The sequence below is a fragment of the Artibeus jamaicensis genome, unplaced genomic scaffold, assembly GCF_021234435.1.
Source record: "Artibeus jamaicensis isolate MK-2021 breed Jamaican fruit bat unplaced genomic scaffold, CSHL_Jam_final contig_196, whole genome shotgun sequence".
Taxonomy (NCBI): domain Eukaryota; kingdom Metazoa; phylum Chordata; class Mammalia; order Chiroptera; family Phyllostomidae; genus Artibeus; species Artibeus jamaicensis.
Window position 1 is genome coordinate 1500218 of NW_026521401.1, and position 17913 is coordinate 1518130.

Here is a 17913-nt window from a genome sequence, read left to right on the forward strand (position 1 = left end):
GCATATGGGGGGAAACTGAAGTGTCTGGCATCAGGATGAGTGCCAGGGGACAGCTTCCTCCTGGACAAAACTCCAGAGGCCAGGCGGCGGCCATTGTTATTTTTCCAATCCCACCCCCATACAGAGTGGGAGCAGCACCATATCTGAGACTCCATCAGCCTGGTTTACAAGGGTTGCCCTATGCCTGGCAATTACCAAAGGCTCTGCTACATCCAACTTACTACATTTTCTACATTATGCCATGCTACTAAGAGCTGCAAAGCAGCTCTACCTAATACGTAGAAATGAACACAGGGAGGCTGCCAAAATGAGGAGACAAAGAAATTTGGCCCAAATGAAAGACCAGAACAAAATTCCAGAAAAAGAACTACACAAAATGTACATAAGCAATCTGTCAGAAGCAGAGTTCAAAACACTGGTCATTAGGTTCTCTCAGATCTAATTGGGTACTTCATCAGGATAAAAAAGACCCAGGCAGAAATTAAGTTTACAATAAGTGAAATGATGAAAAATTTACAAGGAATCAACAGTGAGTGGATGAAGCTGAGACTTAAATCAATAATTTGGAACATAAAGAAGAAGAAAAAAAAACATTTAGTCAGAACAGCAAGAAGAAAAAATAATCCAAAAGAACAAGATTAGTATAAGGAGCCTCTGGGACAACCTTAAATGTACCAACATTCAAATCATAAGGGTGCTGGAATGAGAAGAGAAAGAGCAAGAAATTGAAAACTTACTTGAAAAATAATGAAAAAACTTCCCTAAATTGGTGAAGGAAATAGACATATAAGGTCTGGAAGCACAGTTTGTCCCAGACAAGATGGATGCAAAGAGAACCACACCAAGATACATCATAATTAAAATGCCAAAGATTAAAGATAAAGAGAGAATCTTAAAAGCAGCAAGAGAAAAAAAGACAGTTACCTACAAAGGAGTTCCCATCAGACTGTCCTCTGATTTCTCAGAAGAAACCTTACAGACAAGAAGGGACTGGCAAAAAGTATTCAAAGTGATGAAATGAGGACCTGTCCAGCAAAGCTATCATTTAGAATTGAAGGACAGATAAAGTGCTTACCAGACAAGATAAAACTAAAGGAGTGCATTATCACCAAGCCATTATTATATGAAATGTCGAAGTGACTTGTTTAAGAAAAAGAAGATCAAAATTATGAACGATAAAATAGCAATAAATTCACAACAGTCAACAATTGAATCTAAAAAACAAACTAAGGAAACAAGCAGAACAGAAACAGAATCATTGATGTGGAGATCATTTAGATGTTTACCAGTTGGGAGGGTGAAGGGAGAGGATGGGGGAACAGGAATTAAGAAGTGCAAATTGGCCCTGGCTGGTGTAGCTCAGTGGATTGAGTACGGGCCTGTGAACCAGAGTATCGAGGTTCGATTCCCAGTCAGGGCACATGCCTGGGTTGCAGGCCAGTTCCCAGCAGGGGACGCATAAGAGGCAACCATACATTGATATTTTTCTCCCACTCTTTCTCCTTCCCTTCCCCTTTCTTGAAAAATAAATTAAAAAATATTTTTAAAAAAAGAAGAAGTGCAAATTGGGGACTTCCACCAAGATGGAGGCATAGGTGGAAGCACTGCACCTTCTTGCACAACCAAGTTTAGAAACAATAAAGTTTTAGCAACAAAAACGCAGCCAAACCACAGAAAATTGAACTACACGGAAGTCTGACAACAACGAACACTTCCACCAAACCGGTGAGAGGGGCAGAGCCAGCAGCAGAGCAGGGTTGGGCAGGAAAGATCCACCGGACCGACCCGGGCGCACAACCTAGGTGCACCAGCAGCCATGGGCAGATCCCAGGTGTGGAGAAGCAGGTGGACCCACTGAGGGCACAAGGTGGTGGAACCACTAAGGGCTGATCTCGGTCACACATTCAAGCGTAGATAAACCGGTGAAGGAGCTAGCACTGAGACAGACCACGCAGGCCCCAGTGGCAGGAAGCGGCAGAGGGAACCACCATTGTCCTTCTCTGACCCTGCCCCTACATACAGCGTCACAACCCAGTGACCTGGGTAGCCCCGACCTGGTGCACAACTAAGGCCCCACTCCTCATACCTAACAGGCACGAACAGATCAAAACATGGCTCAAGAACAACTCAGAGCCCCAGAGCCCATAAATCTAAGCAATGAAGAAATAGCCAAACTTTCAGATGCACAGTTCAAAACACTGGTGATCAGGATGCTCAGAACTGGTTGATTTTAGTCACAAATTAGAGGAACATATGAAGGCTAAACTAATTGAAATGAATGGAAATGCATAGGAAACCAATAGTAATGGAAAGGAAACTGGGACTCAAATCAAAGGAGTGGACCAGAAGGAGGAAAAAAATGACCAAACAGAAAAATATGAAGAAACAAGAATTCAAAAAAAGGAGGAGAGGCTTAGGAACCTCCAGTACATCTTTAAATGTTCCAACATCCGAATTATAGGGGTACCAGAAAGGGAAGAGGAACAGCCATGAGTGGAAAACTTATGTGAACAAATAATAAAGAACTTCCCCATTCTGGCAAAGGAATTAGACTTCCAGGAAATCCAGGAAGCTCAGAGAGTCCCAAAGAAGTTGGACCCAAGGAGGAACATACAGAGGCACATCATAATTGCATTAGCCAAGATTAAAATGAAGGAGAGAATTCTACAAGCAGCAAGAGATAAGGGGACAGTCACCTACAAAGGAGTTCCCATCAGACTGTCAGCTGATTTCTCAAAAGAGACCTTCTAGGCAAGAAGGGGCTGGAAAGAAGTATTCCAAGTCATGAAATCTAAAGACCTACATCCAAGATTGCTCTATCCAGCAAAGCTTTCATTTAGAATGGGAGGACAGATAAAGTGCTTCTCAGATAAGATCAAATTCAAGGAGTTCATCATCACCAAGCCCTTATTATATGAAATGTTAAAGGGTCTTATCTGAGAAAAAGAAGATAAAAAACATATACTAAGATGACAGCAAACTCACAGTTATTAACAACCACACCTGAAACAGAAGCAAACTAAGAGGACAGCTAGATCAGGAGCAGAACCATAGAAATGAAGATCACATGGAGGGTTAGCAACAGGGGAGTAGGAGAAGGAGAAGGGGGGAGAAGGTACAGAAAATAAGTAGCATAGATGGTAGGTAGAAAATGGATGGGGGGAGGGCAAGAATAGTATGGGAAATATAGAATCTAAAGAACTTGTGACACATGGATATAAACGAAATGGGTGGCAGTGATGGGGGACGGGGTGTGCAGGGTGGAGGGGAATGAAGGGGGGAAATAGAACAACTGTAATGGCATAATTAATAAAATATATTTTTTAAAAAAGAAGTGCAAATTGGTAGGTACAGGAGAGGCAGAGGGATCTCCAGAACAGTATAGGAAATGGAGTAGTAGAAGAACTAAATGCATGACCCATGGACATGATCCTAAGGTAGGGGATTGTGGTAGGGGATGGGAGGTGCTGGGTTGAGGGGAGCAAAGGGGGAATAATTGGGAGAACCATAATAGCATAATCAATAAAATATATTTAAAAGGATAAACTTCTAAAAGATGGATGGAAAAGAAAAAAAAGATTGTTGTGGCTATGTGGAATCATTTTTGGTTCCGTATAAATTTATGAGTGTTCTGTGAAATGTGCTATTGGTATCTTGATAGGAATTGCTTTGGGTAGTATGGAAATTTTAATGATGTTAATTCTTCCTACCCAGGAGCACAGTATATACTTCCACTTATTTGTATCGTCTTTAGTTTTTTTCTTTAGTGTCTTAACTTCTTGAGTACAGGTCTTTTACATCCTTGGTTGAATTTATTTCTGGGTGTATATTTTTTAAGTATTTGTGAAAGGAATTGTTTTCTTAGTTTCCCTTTTTAAAAAGATTTTATTTATGTATTTTTAGGGCAGGAGAGAAAGAGGGAGAGAAGCATTGATGTGCAAGAGAAACATTGATTGGCTGCTTTTCCCCCCCTGTAGTGTTCCAAACCTGTAACCCCGGCATGTGCCATGACTGGAAATAAACTGATGACATTTTGGTCATAGGCCAGTGCTCAATCCACTGAGCCACACCAGCCAGGGCTAGTCTCCCTTTCTGAAAGTTCATTATTGGTATATAGAAATGCAACTGATTTATGGATATTTGTATCCTGCTTTTTTATAGAATTCATTTATCAGTTCTAGTAGTTTTGGTGGAATCTTTAGGGTTCTTTATATACAGTATCATGTCATCTGCAAATAATGACAAGTTTTGCTTTTTTCTTTGCAATTTGGATACCTTTTACTTCTTATTCATGTCAGATTGCAGTGGCTAAGACCTCCAGTACTATGTTGAATAAGAGTCATGAAGGTGGGCATCTCTGTCTTGTCCTGATCTTAAGGGAAATACAGTTTTTGGTCATTTGGTATCAGGTTGCCTGTGGATTTGTCATATACCCTTTATTACCTTGAGTATGTTTCCCCTCTGTGCCCACTTTGATGAGAGTTTTTATAATAAATTAGTGCTGGATTTTTTAAAATGCTTTTTCTGCATCTATTGATATAATCCTATGATTGTTATTCTCATCTTATGTATGTGGTGTATCACATTTATTGATTTGAGGATATTGTACCAGCCTTACACCTCTAGAATAAATCCCACTTGGTCATTATGTATGATCTTTTTAATGTATTGCTGGATCTGGTTTGCTAATACTTGGTTTAGGATTTTAGCATCTGTATTCATCAGATATATTGGCCTGTAATTTTCTTTCTTTATAGTGACTTTATCTGGTTTTGAAATTAGGATAATGCTTGCCTTGTAAAGTGAGCTTGGGAGTCTTCCCTCCTCCTCAATTTTTTTTTGAAATTGTTTGAAAAGGAGAAATGTCAGTTCCTAGAATATTTGGTAAAATTCACCTGTGAAGCCATCTGGTCCAGGTGAATTTTTTTTGTTGGGAGTTTTTGAATTACTGCTTCCATTTCTCTAGTTGTAATCTGTCTTTTTGGATTCTCTGATTCTTCCTGATTCAGTTTTGGACGATTGTATGTTTCTAGGAATTTATCCATTTCTTACAGATTTTCAGTTTGTTGGCATATAGTTATTTGTAATATTTTCTTACTGTCCTTCATATTATATTTCTTTGGTGTCAGTTGTTAATTCTCTTTCATTTCTGATTTTATTTATTTGGGTCTTTTTTTCTGCATGAGTCTAGCTAAAGGTTTGTCAGTCTTGTTTATTTTTTTAAACATTCAGTTCTTGGTTTCATCGTTCTCTTATATATATTTTTAAGACTCTATTTCATTTATTTCTGCTGTGATCTTTATTATTTTTCTCTCTTTTACTCACTTTGGGTTTTATTTGTTATTCTTTTTCAATTTCCTTTAAGAGTAAAGTTAGATTGTTTGAGTTTTTTCTGGTTTAAAATAAGCGTGTAATGCTCTGAATTTCCCTCTTGTAACTAATTTTGCTGTGTTCCATAAATTTTGGGTTGTTGTGTCCTTCATTTATTTCAAGGTGTCTTTGATTTCTCTTTTGATCTTGTCATTAACCCATTCATTGCTTAGTAACATGTTATTTAGCCTCCATGTGTTTTGTGTTTTTTAGGTTTTTTCTTGTGATTGATTTTTAGTTTCATACCATTATGGTCAGAGAAGATTCTATATGTGATTTCAATCTTCTAAAATTTATTGAGATTCATTTAGTGCCTTAATATGTGGTCTATCTTAGAAAATTTTCCATGTCACTTGCAAAGAATATATATTTTACTGCTTTAGCATGAAATTTTTTAAGGATATCTATTAAATCCATCTGATTTAGCATGTCATTTAAGGCCACCATTTATTTCTTTGTTGATTTTCTGTCTGGAATATCTATCTATTGATGTCCATAGGGTTTTGAATCCCCTACTATGATTGTATTACTGTCAGTCTCTACCTTTATGTCCATCAAGGTTTGCTGTACGCATGCGGGTGCTCCTATGTTAGGTGCATGTATGTTTACAAGAATTATATCCTCTTGTTGAATTGTTGCATTTATCACTTTGTAGTTTCCTTGGTCTTTCACTATAGCTGTTGTTTTAAAGTTCATTTTGTCAGTATAAGTATTGTTATACAGCTTTAAAAATTTTTTCAATTTGCATGCAATATCTTTTTCCATCCGTTTACTTGTAGTCTGTGTGTATCTTTCATTCCCAGGTGGGTCTCTTGTAGAGGGTCTTGTTCTCTTTTTGATCCATTCAACTACCCTATGTCTTTTGATTAGAGCATTTAAGCCATTTACATTTAAAGTGATTATTGATAGGTACATATTTATTGCCATTTTATTCTTTTAACTATGTTCCTCTGTTTTTCTTTTTATCCTCTTCCCTCCTTCTTCTTCATCTTTGTCATCTTTCCTTGTTCCTTTTTCCTCTTTCCTTCTTCCTTCTGTCTTCTTCTCCTTCCTCCTCTTCTCTTCTTTTTATTTTTTTTCTTCGTCCTCTGCTTCTCCTCCTCCCAGTCCCTTTAACATTTTTTGTAATGCTAGTTTGGTGGTTAACAAACTCCTTTAACTTTTTTCTTGACTGGGTAGCTCTTTATTTCTCCTTCAATTTGAAATATTAGGTCGGCCGAACAGTCTTTTTAGTTTTCACCATAAAATAAAAGACACATTTTTCATCTACACCTATAACTTTATTGATTTGGGTATTTTGTGTTTGTCTGCTATCTCCTGCTATTGGCTTCTAGTGGGTAGAGGCTGGGATGCTGCTAAACATCTTCTAATGCATTAGACAGCCCCACAGCAAAGAATTATTTGGCCAAAATGTCAGTAGTACCAAGAAACTAAACAAACCACTTTTGACCCTTTAATCAGTCACAGCACCTTCTCCATATACTGCACAAATCTTTTTTCTTTTTTGCATTTCAGTTGTGGTTTTACCTTTCTTGAAATAATAAAGCATAATATGCTGAAAATTTTGCTTATCTTCTTCCATTTTTAATATTAAACTAGCTGCACAAAAATTCACCAATTTTGATGTTTTTTTAAATGCACGGTGATATGACAGCTGTCAGAATACAGTCTAACAAAATTGTTTCGAATGAAGTTAAAGACAATTAAGCACTACTGGAGCCATCTTACGGAAAAAACTAAACAAACTCTTTGGCCAAGCCAGCTCCTTGCTGGCTGAAGTAAACTTGGTTGTAAGTTCTTGCTTTTCATCACTTTGAATATTTCATGCCAATTCCTTCTGCCCTGAAATGTTTCTGTTGTGAGATCATTTGAGTGTTTGGGAGCTCCCCTGTAGGTAAGTAACTAACTGTCTTTCTCTTACTGCTTTGAAGAGTCTGTGTGTTTAACCTTTTGCATTTTAATTATGATGTGTGTTGGTGTGGGCCTCTTTAGGTTCGTCTTGTTTGAGACTCTGTGTGCTTCCCTGGCTTGTATGTCTGTTTCCTTTGCTTAGGGAAGTTTTCCATCATTATTTTTTTCAAATAGGTTTTCAATTTCTTGCTTTCTGTCTTCTCTTTTTGGTACCCCTTGATTCAAATATTGGTATACTCCTGATGTTAACCCAGAGGCCTCTTAAAATATCCTCATTTGTTTTTGGATTTTTTAATTCCTTTTGCTGTCCTTTTGCTGATTGGATATTTTCTGTTATGTTCTCTTCCAAATAGCTGATTCAGTCCTCTGCTTTATCTAATCTAATGTTGATTCCCTCTAATGTATTCTTCATTTCAGTTATTGTAGTCTTCATTTCTGTCTGGTCCTTTTTAATGTTTTGTATCTCCATTTTTGTTTCCTATCTTTTGTTAAAGTTCTTACTAAGATCATCAAACATCTTTATAGTGTTTTGACATCTGCATCTGGTAGATTGCTTGTTTCCATTTTGTTTAGCTGTTTTTCTGGAGTTTTTCCTTGTTCTTTCATTTAGGATGTGTTTGTCTCCTCAATTTGCCTGTCTCTTTGTGTTTGTTTCTCTATATTTGGTAGAGTTGCTTAGTCTCTTGGTCTTGGTAGAGTGGCCGTATATAGTAGGTGTCCTGTGGGGCCCAGTGGAACAGTTCCCTGGTCACCAGAGTTGGGTGCTCTAGGTGTGTTTCTTGTGTGGGTTGTGTGTGCCCTCCTGTTGTATTTGAGCCTTGATTGTTGGCATGTCAGTGGGAGATATTGGCCCTCACACTGATTGGCTTTGAGGACTGGCCATGACTGTAGTGGAGGAGCTGTTGTTCAGAGGTGGACCCTATGGAGCAGGATTTGCTTTAGTAGGTTGTTGGGGTTTGCTGAGTTCTCCCTTTTGGCGTGTGTGTGTGTGTGTGTGTGTGTGTGTGTGTGTGTGTGTGTGTGAAAGGGGTTGGGTTGTGCTCTGGTGTGGTCTGAATGTGGCTACGAGTGTGTTGGTTCTGGGACCTTTGGGTGGGGGGGCCTTTAGTGCAGGCTAAGGACAGCTGCTGCTTTTGCTCTATCCAGGGCTACCTGATGTAAACTAAATAGTGATCTGCAGATATTTGCTGCTTGTGCTGACCTTGGAGGTTCCTGAAAGAGGCTAAGGTGGGAACTACAGCTGTCTCTGGCGTCAGGCTGGAGGCTGCTTAGCAAGAGATATGAGGCATGCTGAGGCCAGATGCTGTTTATTTGGGGTTTGTGAACCTTTGAGAGATTTTAGGAAACTTTGCAGCACTAGCCAAGACAGTCTGTTTGTATGGAAAAGCCAGTGGAAACAGCTTGAGTGAGCCTGCAAATTGGGTGGAACAGGGTCTCAGGGAATCACCATGGGAGGACAGTGTTAGCCAGGTTGATGGAGAGACACCTAGGGTGCCCACTTGCTCCTGCAGAAAAAGGGCTTAGCAAAGGAATAGGGGCTTCTACTAGCACTTCTGTGTAGGAGAAGGCTTCCCCTCCAACCCTTACCCTGAAGCCAAATAATTCAGTTTTTCTCTTATAGATTTTGAACTGTTGCTTCAGTGCTGGAGCTCAGAGCGAGTGAGTTGGTCAGCATGTAAGTCCATGCACAGATCCTTTAAGCAGAATGTCTGGGACTTCAGCAGCCCTCCATCTCACTTAGTCACAATCTTTGCAGTCAGAAATTCTGGGGACTTCTCTTCCCTGCATTGGAACCCTGGCCTGGGACCCTGGTGTGGGGATGGGTCCCTTTGCTCCTTGGCGGACCTCAGCAGCCAGACTTTTGAACAAAATCCCTTCTGATTTTGAACCACTACACTTGAGTGTAGGACCAACCCCTTTTGCATCTCTGCCCCTTCTTCCAGTCTGGACGTGACTTCTTACATCCTTAGTTATAGGAGTTCTACTCAGTTAAACTGTGGATGGTTCTCAGTTGTGGTTGTTCTATAATTAGTTGTAATTTTGGTGCAGTCATGGGTGGGAGATGGTGAGCACAGTTTCCCTACTGTGCCATCATGACTGGAGGTGTTTAGTTATTATTTTATAGCTTTAATTTCTCTGCTCAGAACTCTTATTTGTTTAGTCCTTATAAGCATATTTTTCCTTCATGTCCTTTTGCATAGTTAAAATAGATGCTTTAAAATCTTTGCCTGCTTATTCTAACATTTAGGTCACCTTGGAGTCCTTTTCCATTGATTGCCGTTTTTTTTCTTTTTTTTTTTACTAGGAGTTGGAATCAGACCATTATCCTAAATAAGAAACCAGCAGAAAAAAGACTACACACAATATAATTATATTCACATGAATTTCTAAAACAGACAAAACCACAGTGAGAGAAAGTAGATCAGTGGTTCCCAGTGGCTTAGTGTGGAGGGAAGAGATTGACTGCCATATAGTAAATATTTTAAGCCTTGCAGATCATACAGCATCTGTCACAACTGTTCACCTTTGCTGCAGCATGAAAGTAGCAGTAGAAAATATGTAAATGAAATGAGTTTGTCTGGGTTCACAAAAATACTGATTTGCAAAAAGTAGGTGGCAGCCTGTAATTGACTCACAGGCTGTAGTTTGCTAACCCCTGCCCTTGACTGTGGATCATGTTTTTCTCTTTCTTCTTATGTTGGTAATTTGGGGCTGAATCCTGAATATTATCAATAATACATTGTAGAGACTCTGGACTCTGTTGTATTTCTCCAAAAAAAATCTTGACTTAAAAAAATTGTGTTATCAGTCTGTTTCCTTTACTGGGCCTAAGTATCATACTCTTGTTCAGTGGGTAGCAGCAATGGTCTCTATTCACTTTATTTAGCTTTAGGTGGGTTCCTTTGAGTCTTTTTTGTGCATGCATGGGTTCAGGGATCATTCAGAGATTTGGACATATTTATGTGCAGAGTGTAGGGCTTACCATTGTGTTTTTTTATTTTGGGGATTTCCTTCTCATTTTCTAGTTCCCAATTTTATGGTAGCCCCTAACTTTTTTCTTTAGTTTTTCAGGTAGTAAGGCTTCAAGATTTCTATTTCAGTTTTAGCCATCCAAATCGAGCTGCCTGGAGTTTGCCCTTAGACAAATAATCATTAAAAAAATAAACCAGGAAAAAACTGTGAAATTCACTCATTCCAAAGGTTGTATCTTCTCCTTTCCCAGGTTCTTAATTGTTCTGTAGTGTCTTCAAATAGATGCTTTTTTACAGTTTTAGAATTTATAGTTTCTGACCTGTGGGGTGTTTGTCTGTTAGGAGCACCTCTGCCCTTATTGGGAGTAGACATCTCCAGATTTGATTTTTAGAAGGTTAATTCGGGCTAGTAATAGATGAGCTAAAGTACAGATAAATTGGTGTCAGGAAAACAGAATTACAACAAGATAAAATGAGGGTGTGAACTATGTGTTAAAGGAACCAAACGAAAGGATATTCTGAGGTAGGGTTGATGAGATTTGTTGATTGTTATAGGGAGATGATGAGAAGTCCAGCACAACAGGATATCCAGGGTGGCCGAGATGGTGTATATCAGAAGTGCAACAGGTTAAGGGCAGTGAGTTTGGAGGTGGAGGTTGTATATTCTTTTTTTAAAAATCACCTTTGTGGAGATATATGTTATCTGTGATAAAAATTCACTCTTTATTTTTTAAGTATATTGTATTGATTATGCTATTACAGTTCTCCCGTTTTTTCCTCCCCTTTCTCTTCCTCTGCCCTACACCCTCCTTGTACCAATATTACCCCCCTTAGTTTATGTCCACAGGTCGTACATATAAGTTCTTTGGCTTCTCCATTTCTTATACTATCCTCAACCTCTCCCTGTCTATTTTGTACTTACCGTTTGTATTTCTTATTCCCTGTACCTTTTTTCCCATTTCCCCCCCTCCAACTCCCCAGTGCTAACCCTCCATGTGATCTCCATTTCTGTGATTCTGTTCCTGTTCTAGTTGTTTGCTCAGTTTGTTTTTGTTTTGTTTATTAGGTTCAATTGTTGATAGTTGTGAGTTTGTTGTCATTTTACTGTTCATAGTTTTGATCTTTTTCTTAGAGAAATCCCTTTAACATTTCATATAATAAGGGCATGGTGATGATGAACTCCTTTAACTTGACCTTAACTGGGAAGCACTTGATCTGCCCTTCCATTCTAAATGATAGCTTTGCTGGATAGAAGAATCTTGGATGTAGGTCCTTGCCTTCCATGACTTCAACTAGTTCTTTCTAGCCCCTTCTTGCCTGCAAGGTCTCTTTTGAGAAATCAGCTGATAGTCTTCTGGGCACTCCTTTGTAGGTAACTGCCTCTTTTTCTCTTGCTGGTTTTAAGATTCTTGTCTTATCTTTAATTTTGGGTAATGCAATTATGATGTGTTTTGGTGTGTTCCTCCTTGGGTCCAACTTCTTTGGGACTCTGAGCTTCCTGAACTTCCTGGAAGTCTGTTTCCTTTGCCAGAGTGGGGAAGTTTTCCTTCATTATTTGTTCAAATAAGTTTTTAATTTCTTTCTTCCTCTTCTCCTTCTGGCACCCCTATGGGTCAGATGTTGGAACATTTAAAGTTGTCCTGGAAGTTCCGAAGTCTCTCCTCATTTTTTTGAATTCTCGTTTCTTTATTCTGTTCTGGTTAAATGTTTCTTTCTTCCTTCTAGTCCAAATTGTTAATTTGAGGCCTGGTATCCTTCCCTTCGCTGTTTGTTCCCTGTATATTTTTCTTTATTTCACTTTGCATAGCCTTCACTTCTCCCTTTATTTTGCATCCATGCTCAATCATTTCTGTGAGCATCCTGATTACCAGTGTTTTGAACTGTGCACCTGATATATTAGTTTGTTTTTATTTTAGGTGTGGTTGTTAGTAATTGTGAGTTTACTGTCATTTTAGTATACATGTTTTTTATCTGCTTTTTCTTAAATAAGTCCCTTTAACATTTCATAAAATAAGGGCTTGGTGATGATAAACTCCTTCAACTTGACCTTATCTGAGAAGCACTTGATCTGTCCTTCCATTCTAAATGAAAGCTTTGCTGGATAGAGCAATCTTGGATGTAGGTCCTTGTCTTTCATGACTTAGAATACTTCTTTCCAGTCCCTTCTTGCCTGTAAGGTCTCTTTTGAGAAATCAGCTGACAGTCTGATGGGAACTCCTTTGTAGGAGTGTCCCCTTAGCTCTTGCTGCTTGTAGGATTCTCTCCTTCATTTTAATCTTGGCTAATGTAATTATGATGTGCCTTGGTGTGTTCCTTCTTGGGTCCAACTTCTTTGGGACTCTGAGCTTCCTGGATTTCCTGGAAGTCTATTTCCTTTGCCAGAACGGGGAAGTTCTCCTTTATTATTTGTTCAAATAAGTTTTCCACTTGTTACTTTCCTTCTTCTCCTTCTGGTACCCCTATAATTCGGATGTTGGAACGTTTAAAGATGTCCTGGGGGGTTCCTAAGCCTCTCCTCATTTTTTTGAATTCTTTTTTCTTCATTCTGTTCTGTTTGAATGTTCCCTTCTTCCTCTGGTCCACTCCATTGATTTGAGTCCCTTCCCAATAGTTTCCTTCCCATCACTATTGGTTTCTTGTGCATTTCACTTCATTTCACTTAGTTTAGCCTTCATTTGTTCCTCTAATTTGTGACTAAAACCAACCAGTTCTGTGAGCATCCTGATAACCTGTGTTTTGAACTGTGCACCTGATAGGTTGGCTATCTCTTTGTCGCTTAGAAGTATTGTCTCTTTGGCTCTGAGCTGTTTTCCTGCTTGAGCCATGTTTTGGTCTGTTCACACCTATTACATAAGGGGCAGAGCCTTAGGTGTTCACCAGGGTGGGGCAACCCAAGTCGCTGGGTTGTGACACTGTATATGGGGGCAGGGTCTGAGAAGGAGAAAAATGGCACTTTGCTCCACTCTCTGTTGCACCTCAGCCCCTTCTGACGCTTCCCCCAAGCAAACTGGGCCTTTCTGATGCTGATTCCCATGTGGGTGGGCTTGTGTGTATTCTAGGGCCCTGTAGGTCTCTCCAACAAACTCTGCTGTGAGGCTAGGGTTTTTTTTCTGTTGCCAAAACCCCCACAGGTTTTATAGCCAAAGGTTTTGAGGCTAGTTTTCCATGCTGGGACCTTGGGATGCACAGTCTGTCTCACTCCCCAGTTGTTCCTCCCAGCTTATCCACATGCAAATGTGGGACCACATTTCAGTGACTTTCAACCACTTTCAATGACTTTCCCTGTGACCCACAAGGAAATTGGGCCCGTCTGGTGTTGATTCTCACGTAGGTGGGCTTGTGTATATTCTAGGACTCTGGGGGTCTCTTTAGCAAGCTATCCTGTGAGGATAGGATTGTCTCCTGCTACCTGCAACCCACAGAGATTTTTATAGCCAGAGGTTGTGAGCCTTTAGTTTCTGGTGCTGGATCCCTTGGTTGTGTGGTCTGCCTTGCTCCCCAGTTGTTCCTCCTGGCTTATGAATGTGGGAATGCCTGGTCCTACAGCTGCGGCTTCTCCTGCCTGGTCCAGTGCCTTGCCATGCATCCTCTCTGCCCTGGCTTCCCATGTCCACCCCTCATACCAGTCTGAATGAAAGTTGCTTCTTTAACTCCGTGTCAGACTCACATACAGTTCAATTTTCTGGCAGTTCTGGTTGTTTTTTGTTTTTATTTATTTTATTTATTTCTCTTCAGAGGGGAAGGGAAGGAGGGAGGGAGAGAAATATCAATGTATGGTTGCCTCTTGTGGGTCCCCTGCTGGGAACTGCCCTGCAACCCAGGTATATGCCCTGACTGGGAATCAAACCGCAATCGTCTGGTCTGTAGGCCCGCACTCAATCTACTGAGCTACACCAGCCAGGGCTTGTTTTTTGTTTTTAAGTTTGTTGTTGTCCTTCTTTTGGTTTTGTGAGGAAGCAAAGTGTATCTACCTGTGCTTCCATCTTGGCCAGAAAAAATTCACTCATTTTAAGTGATGAGTTTTGACAAGCATATGCAGTCAAGTAACTACCACCACAGTCATGGTATATAAAATAATTTCATGGTTATAAAATAATTCCACTACCCAGAAAGTTCTTTCATGACCCTTTGGAGTCCACTGAAAGCCATTGACAAATACTGATCTGCTTTCTCTCATTATAGTTTTGCTTTTCTAGAACTTCATGTAAACAGAATTATATAATATATAGCCTTTTTTGTCAGTCTGTTTAGGATAAAACTTTTGTGATTTATCCATGTAGCGCTATCAATAATTTATTCTTCTTTATTACTGAGTAGTAGTCCATTATAAGATTATACCGAATAGGGTATGGACCCACTACCTGTTGGACATTTGTGTTGTTTCTGTTTTTTGTCAGTTATAAATAAAGGTTCTCTGAATATTCAAGTAGAGGTTTTTATGTGGTCATGTTTTCTTTTCTCTTGGGTAAATAAATGCTTAGGAGTAGGAATGTTGGGCTATATTTTCTTAACTTTATAAGAAACTGCCAAACTTTTTTCAAAGGTGCTTGCTTTTCTATTTTGCGTTCTTATCAGCAACATATAAGTATTGCAGTTACTCCACTTCCTCACCAATACTTGATATTATCAGTCTTTTCCATTTTAGCCATTCTAATGAGTGTTTAACGATATCTCATTGTGATTTTTAAAATTCATTTATTTTTTAGAGATAAGGAGAAAAAGAGGGAGAAAAACATCAATGCAAGGGAGAAATATTGATTGATTGCTTATTGTACACTCCCAGACTGGGGACCAAACCTGCAACCCAGGCCATTTGCCCTGACCTAGAATCGATCCAGTGACATTTTGCTTTGCAATACAGTGCCCAACCAACTGAACCACATGGGTCAGGGTTCTCATTGTGATTTGAATTTGAATTTTCCTAATGGCTGTTGTTGTTAGACATCTTTTTATGTGATTATCTGTCATTTGTCTTTTTACTTTTTGAAGAACTATTTGAGTATTTTACCCATTTAAAAAAGCATGTTATTTTCTTATTATTTTATTACTCAATAATTCTTTTATCAGATGGATGTTTTGCAGATATTTTCTCCCAGTCTGTGACTTGCCTTTGCATTTCATATCACTGTCTTTTAAAATGGAAATGTTTACATTTTGATCAAGTTCAATTTACCTTTTTTTTCTTTTGTGGTCCAAGAAATCTTTGCCTAGCCCAAAGCAAAAATCAGTTTAGTTAGAAGAATGATATATTGTTTACTTTATTTTAAGTGTCCTTAACAGAAGAAGCTTAATTCTCCTATCTATTTTTGCATTTAATCTATGTGTGTATATGTATTATCAATTATTTAATAGAAAATAGCAGTGAGTACATATTGATTACAGTGCTTTTGCTGCAATCAGATCTTTTTGAAGAAAGTTCCATGCCTTGTGTTTTGATGTTGGCATCCAACACCAAGACTCAAAACGTAATAATGGTTTGAAAGTTGTAGGATCTTTAACTGCATCTTTCATGTCTTTCCTGACCTTCAGATGAAATCACCCAAGTGAGTTAAGTCCAGAGAAATGTAGAGTTTTACAGACCTGTATGTTTCCCCAGAAGAGTTATATTGTCATTCACATTTCTCCCACAGTCAACCAACATGAAGATTTCTTCTAAGGTTCTGAAATAAGGGAAATCTCCCCCAGTGGAGTCAGTGGAGAGGAGAGGTGCTTGCTTCTGCTGCCCCTACTTATTTAGGAGCAGGTTAGGTATGTTTGTATTCAGTTTATCATAGCTGAAAGATGCTGTGATGTTTCCTCCACTTAATCTACTTTGTGTAAACATTTTCTAAAATAAATAAAATTCTAACAGCATTTCGTGAGATGATCACATAGATCTGGTAAGAAAATCAAAGTAGCTGTATTTCAATTCCTGTCTTATTATTGGTTGAGTGATGCTGGATTAGTCATTTTTTGCCAATCTGACAAAAAAAAGGTATAATTTTGATTCTTTCATATGGGACAGCTGTTGTGTTGGCTTTTGTCATTTTTTTATTTGACAAGCTAAGGAAAAAGGTCAGTGCCCAACTAGTCAGGTATTGCATGTTTTTTTAAAGTGTTATTTTTTTTCAAGATTTTATTTATTTATTTTTAGAGAGAGGGGAAGGGAAGGAGACAGAGGAAGAGGAATATCAATGTGTGGTTGCCTCTTGCATGCACCGTACTGGGGACCTGGCCTGTAATCCAGACATGTGCCCTGAACCAGTGACCCTTTATTTCATCTCAGGCTGGTGCTCAATCCACTGAGCCACACCAGCCAAGGCACTGTATTAAATTTTTTATGTGTGTTCTTTCAGTGAATTCTTCCATGAGTCCTGTGTTGTAGATGCTACTCATTTTTCAGATGAAGAAACTGAAGCCTAAAAATTTTAACTTGTCCAGGGTTATACAATCAATAAACAGAAGATTTGGGACCTCTATGTTATATTCTGTATGTTTTGTATTTTCTGAACTTTTTATAATTTGTATTATTTACATGATCAAAAACAAAAATAATTTTATAATTATGGAAACATTGTGACCTACAGGTTAGGCTTGTACAGTTTGGTAGGATTTAGTCATTTGAACCATTGATTCCCTGAACTAACTATGCAAAATAACAGAAGCATGGGACTTGAAAAAAATGAGATCAAGCATTTAAAAAGTTATAATAGACTCATTGTACTATATCTATTCTACCAAAGATTTTTTTAACCATCTACTGCAGGCAATTGATTTTTTTCTAGCATGGATTGCAGGTAGTACCCTTTAGTGAAATGAAATATGGCATATATATATGTTACAGGCTAGTTAACATATAAGGCTGTACATTTTTATGATTGTTTAAGCTGTTTGCTAGCAGTTGTTGTGGTGGTTGTTGCTAGTAGTCCCTTTCATCTTGTTGGATTCCAATGAGGTACATGTGGCCAAATGCTCAAAAGGAAAGCATTTTTTGTGTGTGAATATGTGGAATGTTTTCATGGGCATGGTAGGAGGATTTTTCTAATATATATGTATATCTGTAGTTGGCAAAATATATTTAATGAGGTTAGAAATATTCAGTGAGCATCTATAATCTTCAAAAGTAACATTAATCAAAGAAGGCAATTGTAATGTTTTTCTACAATTATCCCATTGTCAAAGAGTGACTAGTAGCTACAGAGATCATTGATTGACCCCACATATTTCACATATTCATATGGTAAGAGAATTTTGACTCCTCATTTTTCTGTCTGTATATGGTTGTAACTTTAATAGCTTTTTGAAAAACATTAACTTTCTCTCACATAGCAGGTTTGAGATGGGGTAATTGTGGAAGGGGAGCTTCAACTCCTTTCTGCCAGAATCTCCAGTTCCCTGACCTTTTTATACATCCATTATACCTGTCCTGCTGATCTCCAGCTCCTGCTCATCCACTAGGACCACTGGACTTGCAAACACATGCACGCGCACACACATTTCGTGGACTGCCTCTCCCATGAGCTGAGCCTATGATGCTTTCCATCAGTCCTAAGTGTCCACTCTTTCTTTTTTTTCTTTTTTTTATTGTTATGCCATTACATTTGTTCTATTTCCCTCCTTCATTCCCCTCCCACTCTTTCATTCCTTACTATTTTTTCCTCAAGTTCACTCTCCTCCCTGT

At 38.7% G+C, this 17913-nt stretch overlaps 1 protein-coding gene across 2 annotated transcripts in view; it reads left to right on the top strand.

The window, feature by feature from the left end:
• Positions 1-17913, top strand: part of RNF214 (ring finger protein 214) — a 55774-nt gene that overhangs the window by 31844 nt on the left and 6017 nt on the right. The gene's annotated exons all lie outside the window — the stretch shown is intronic.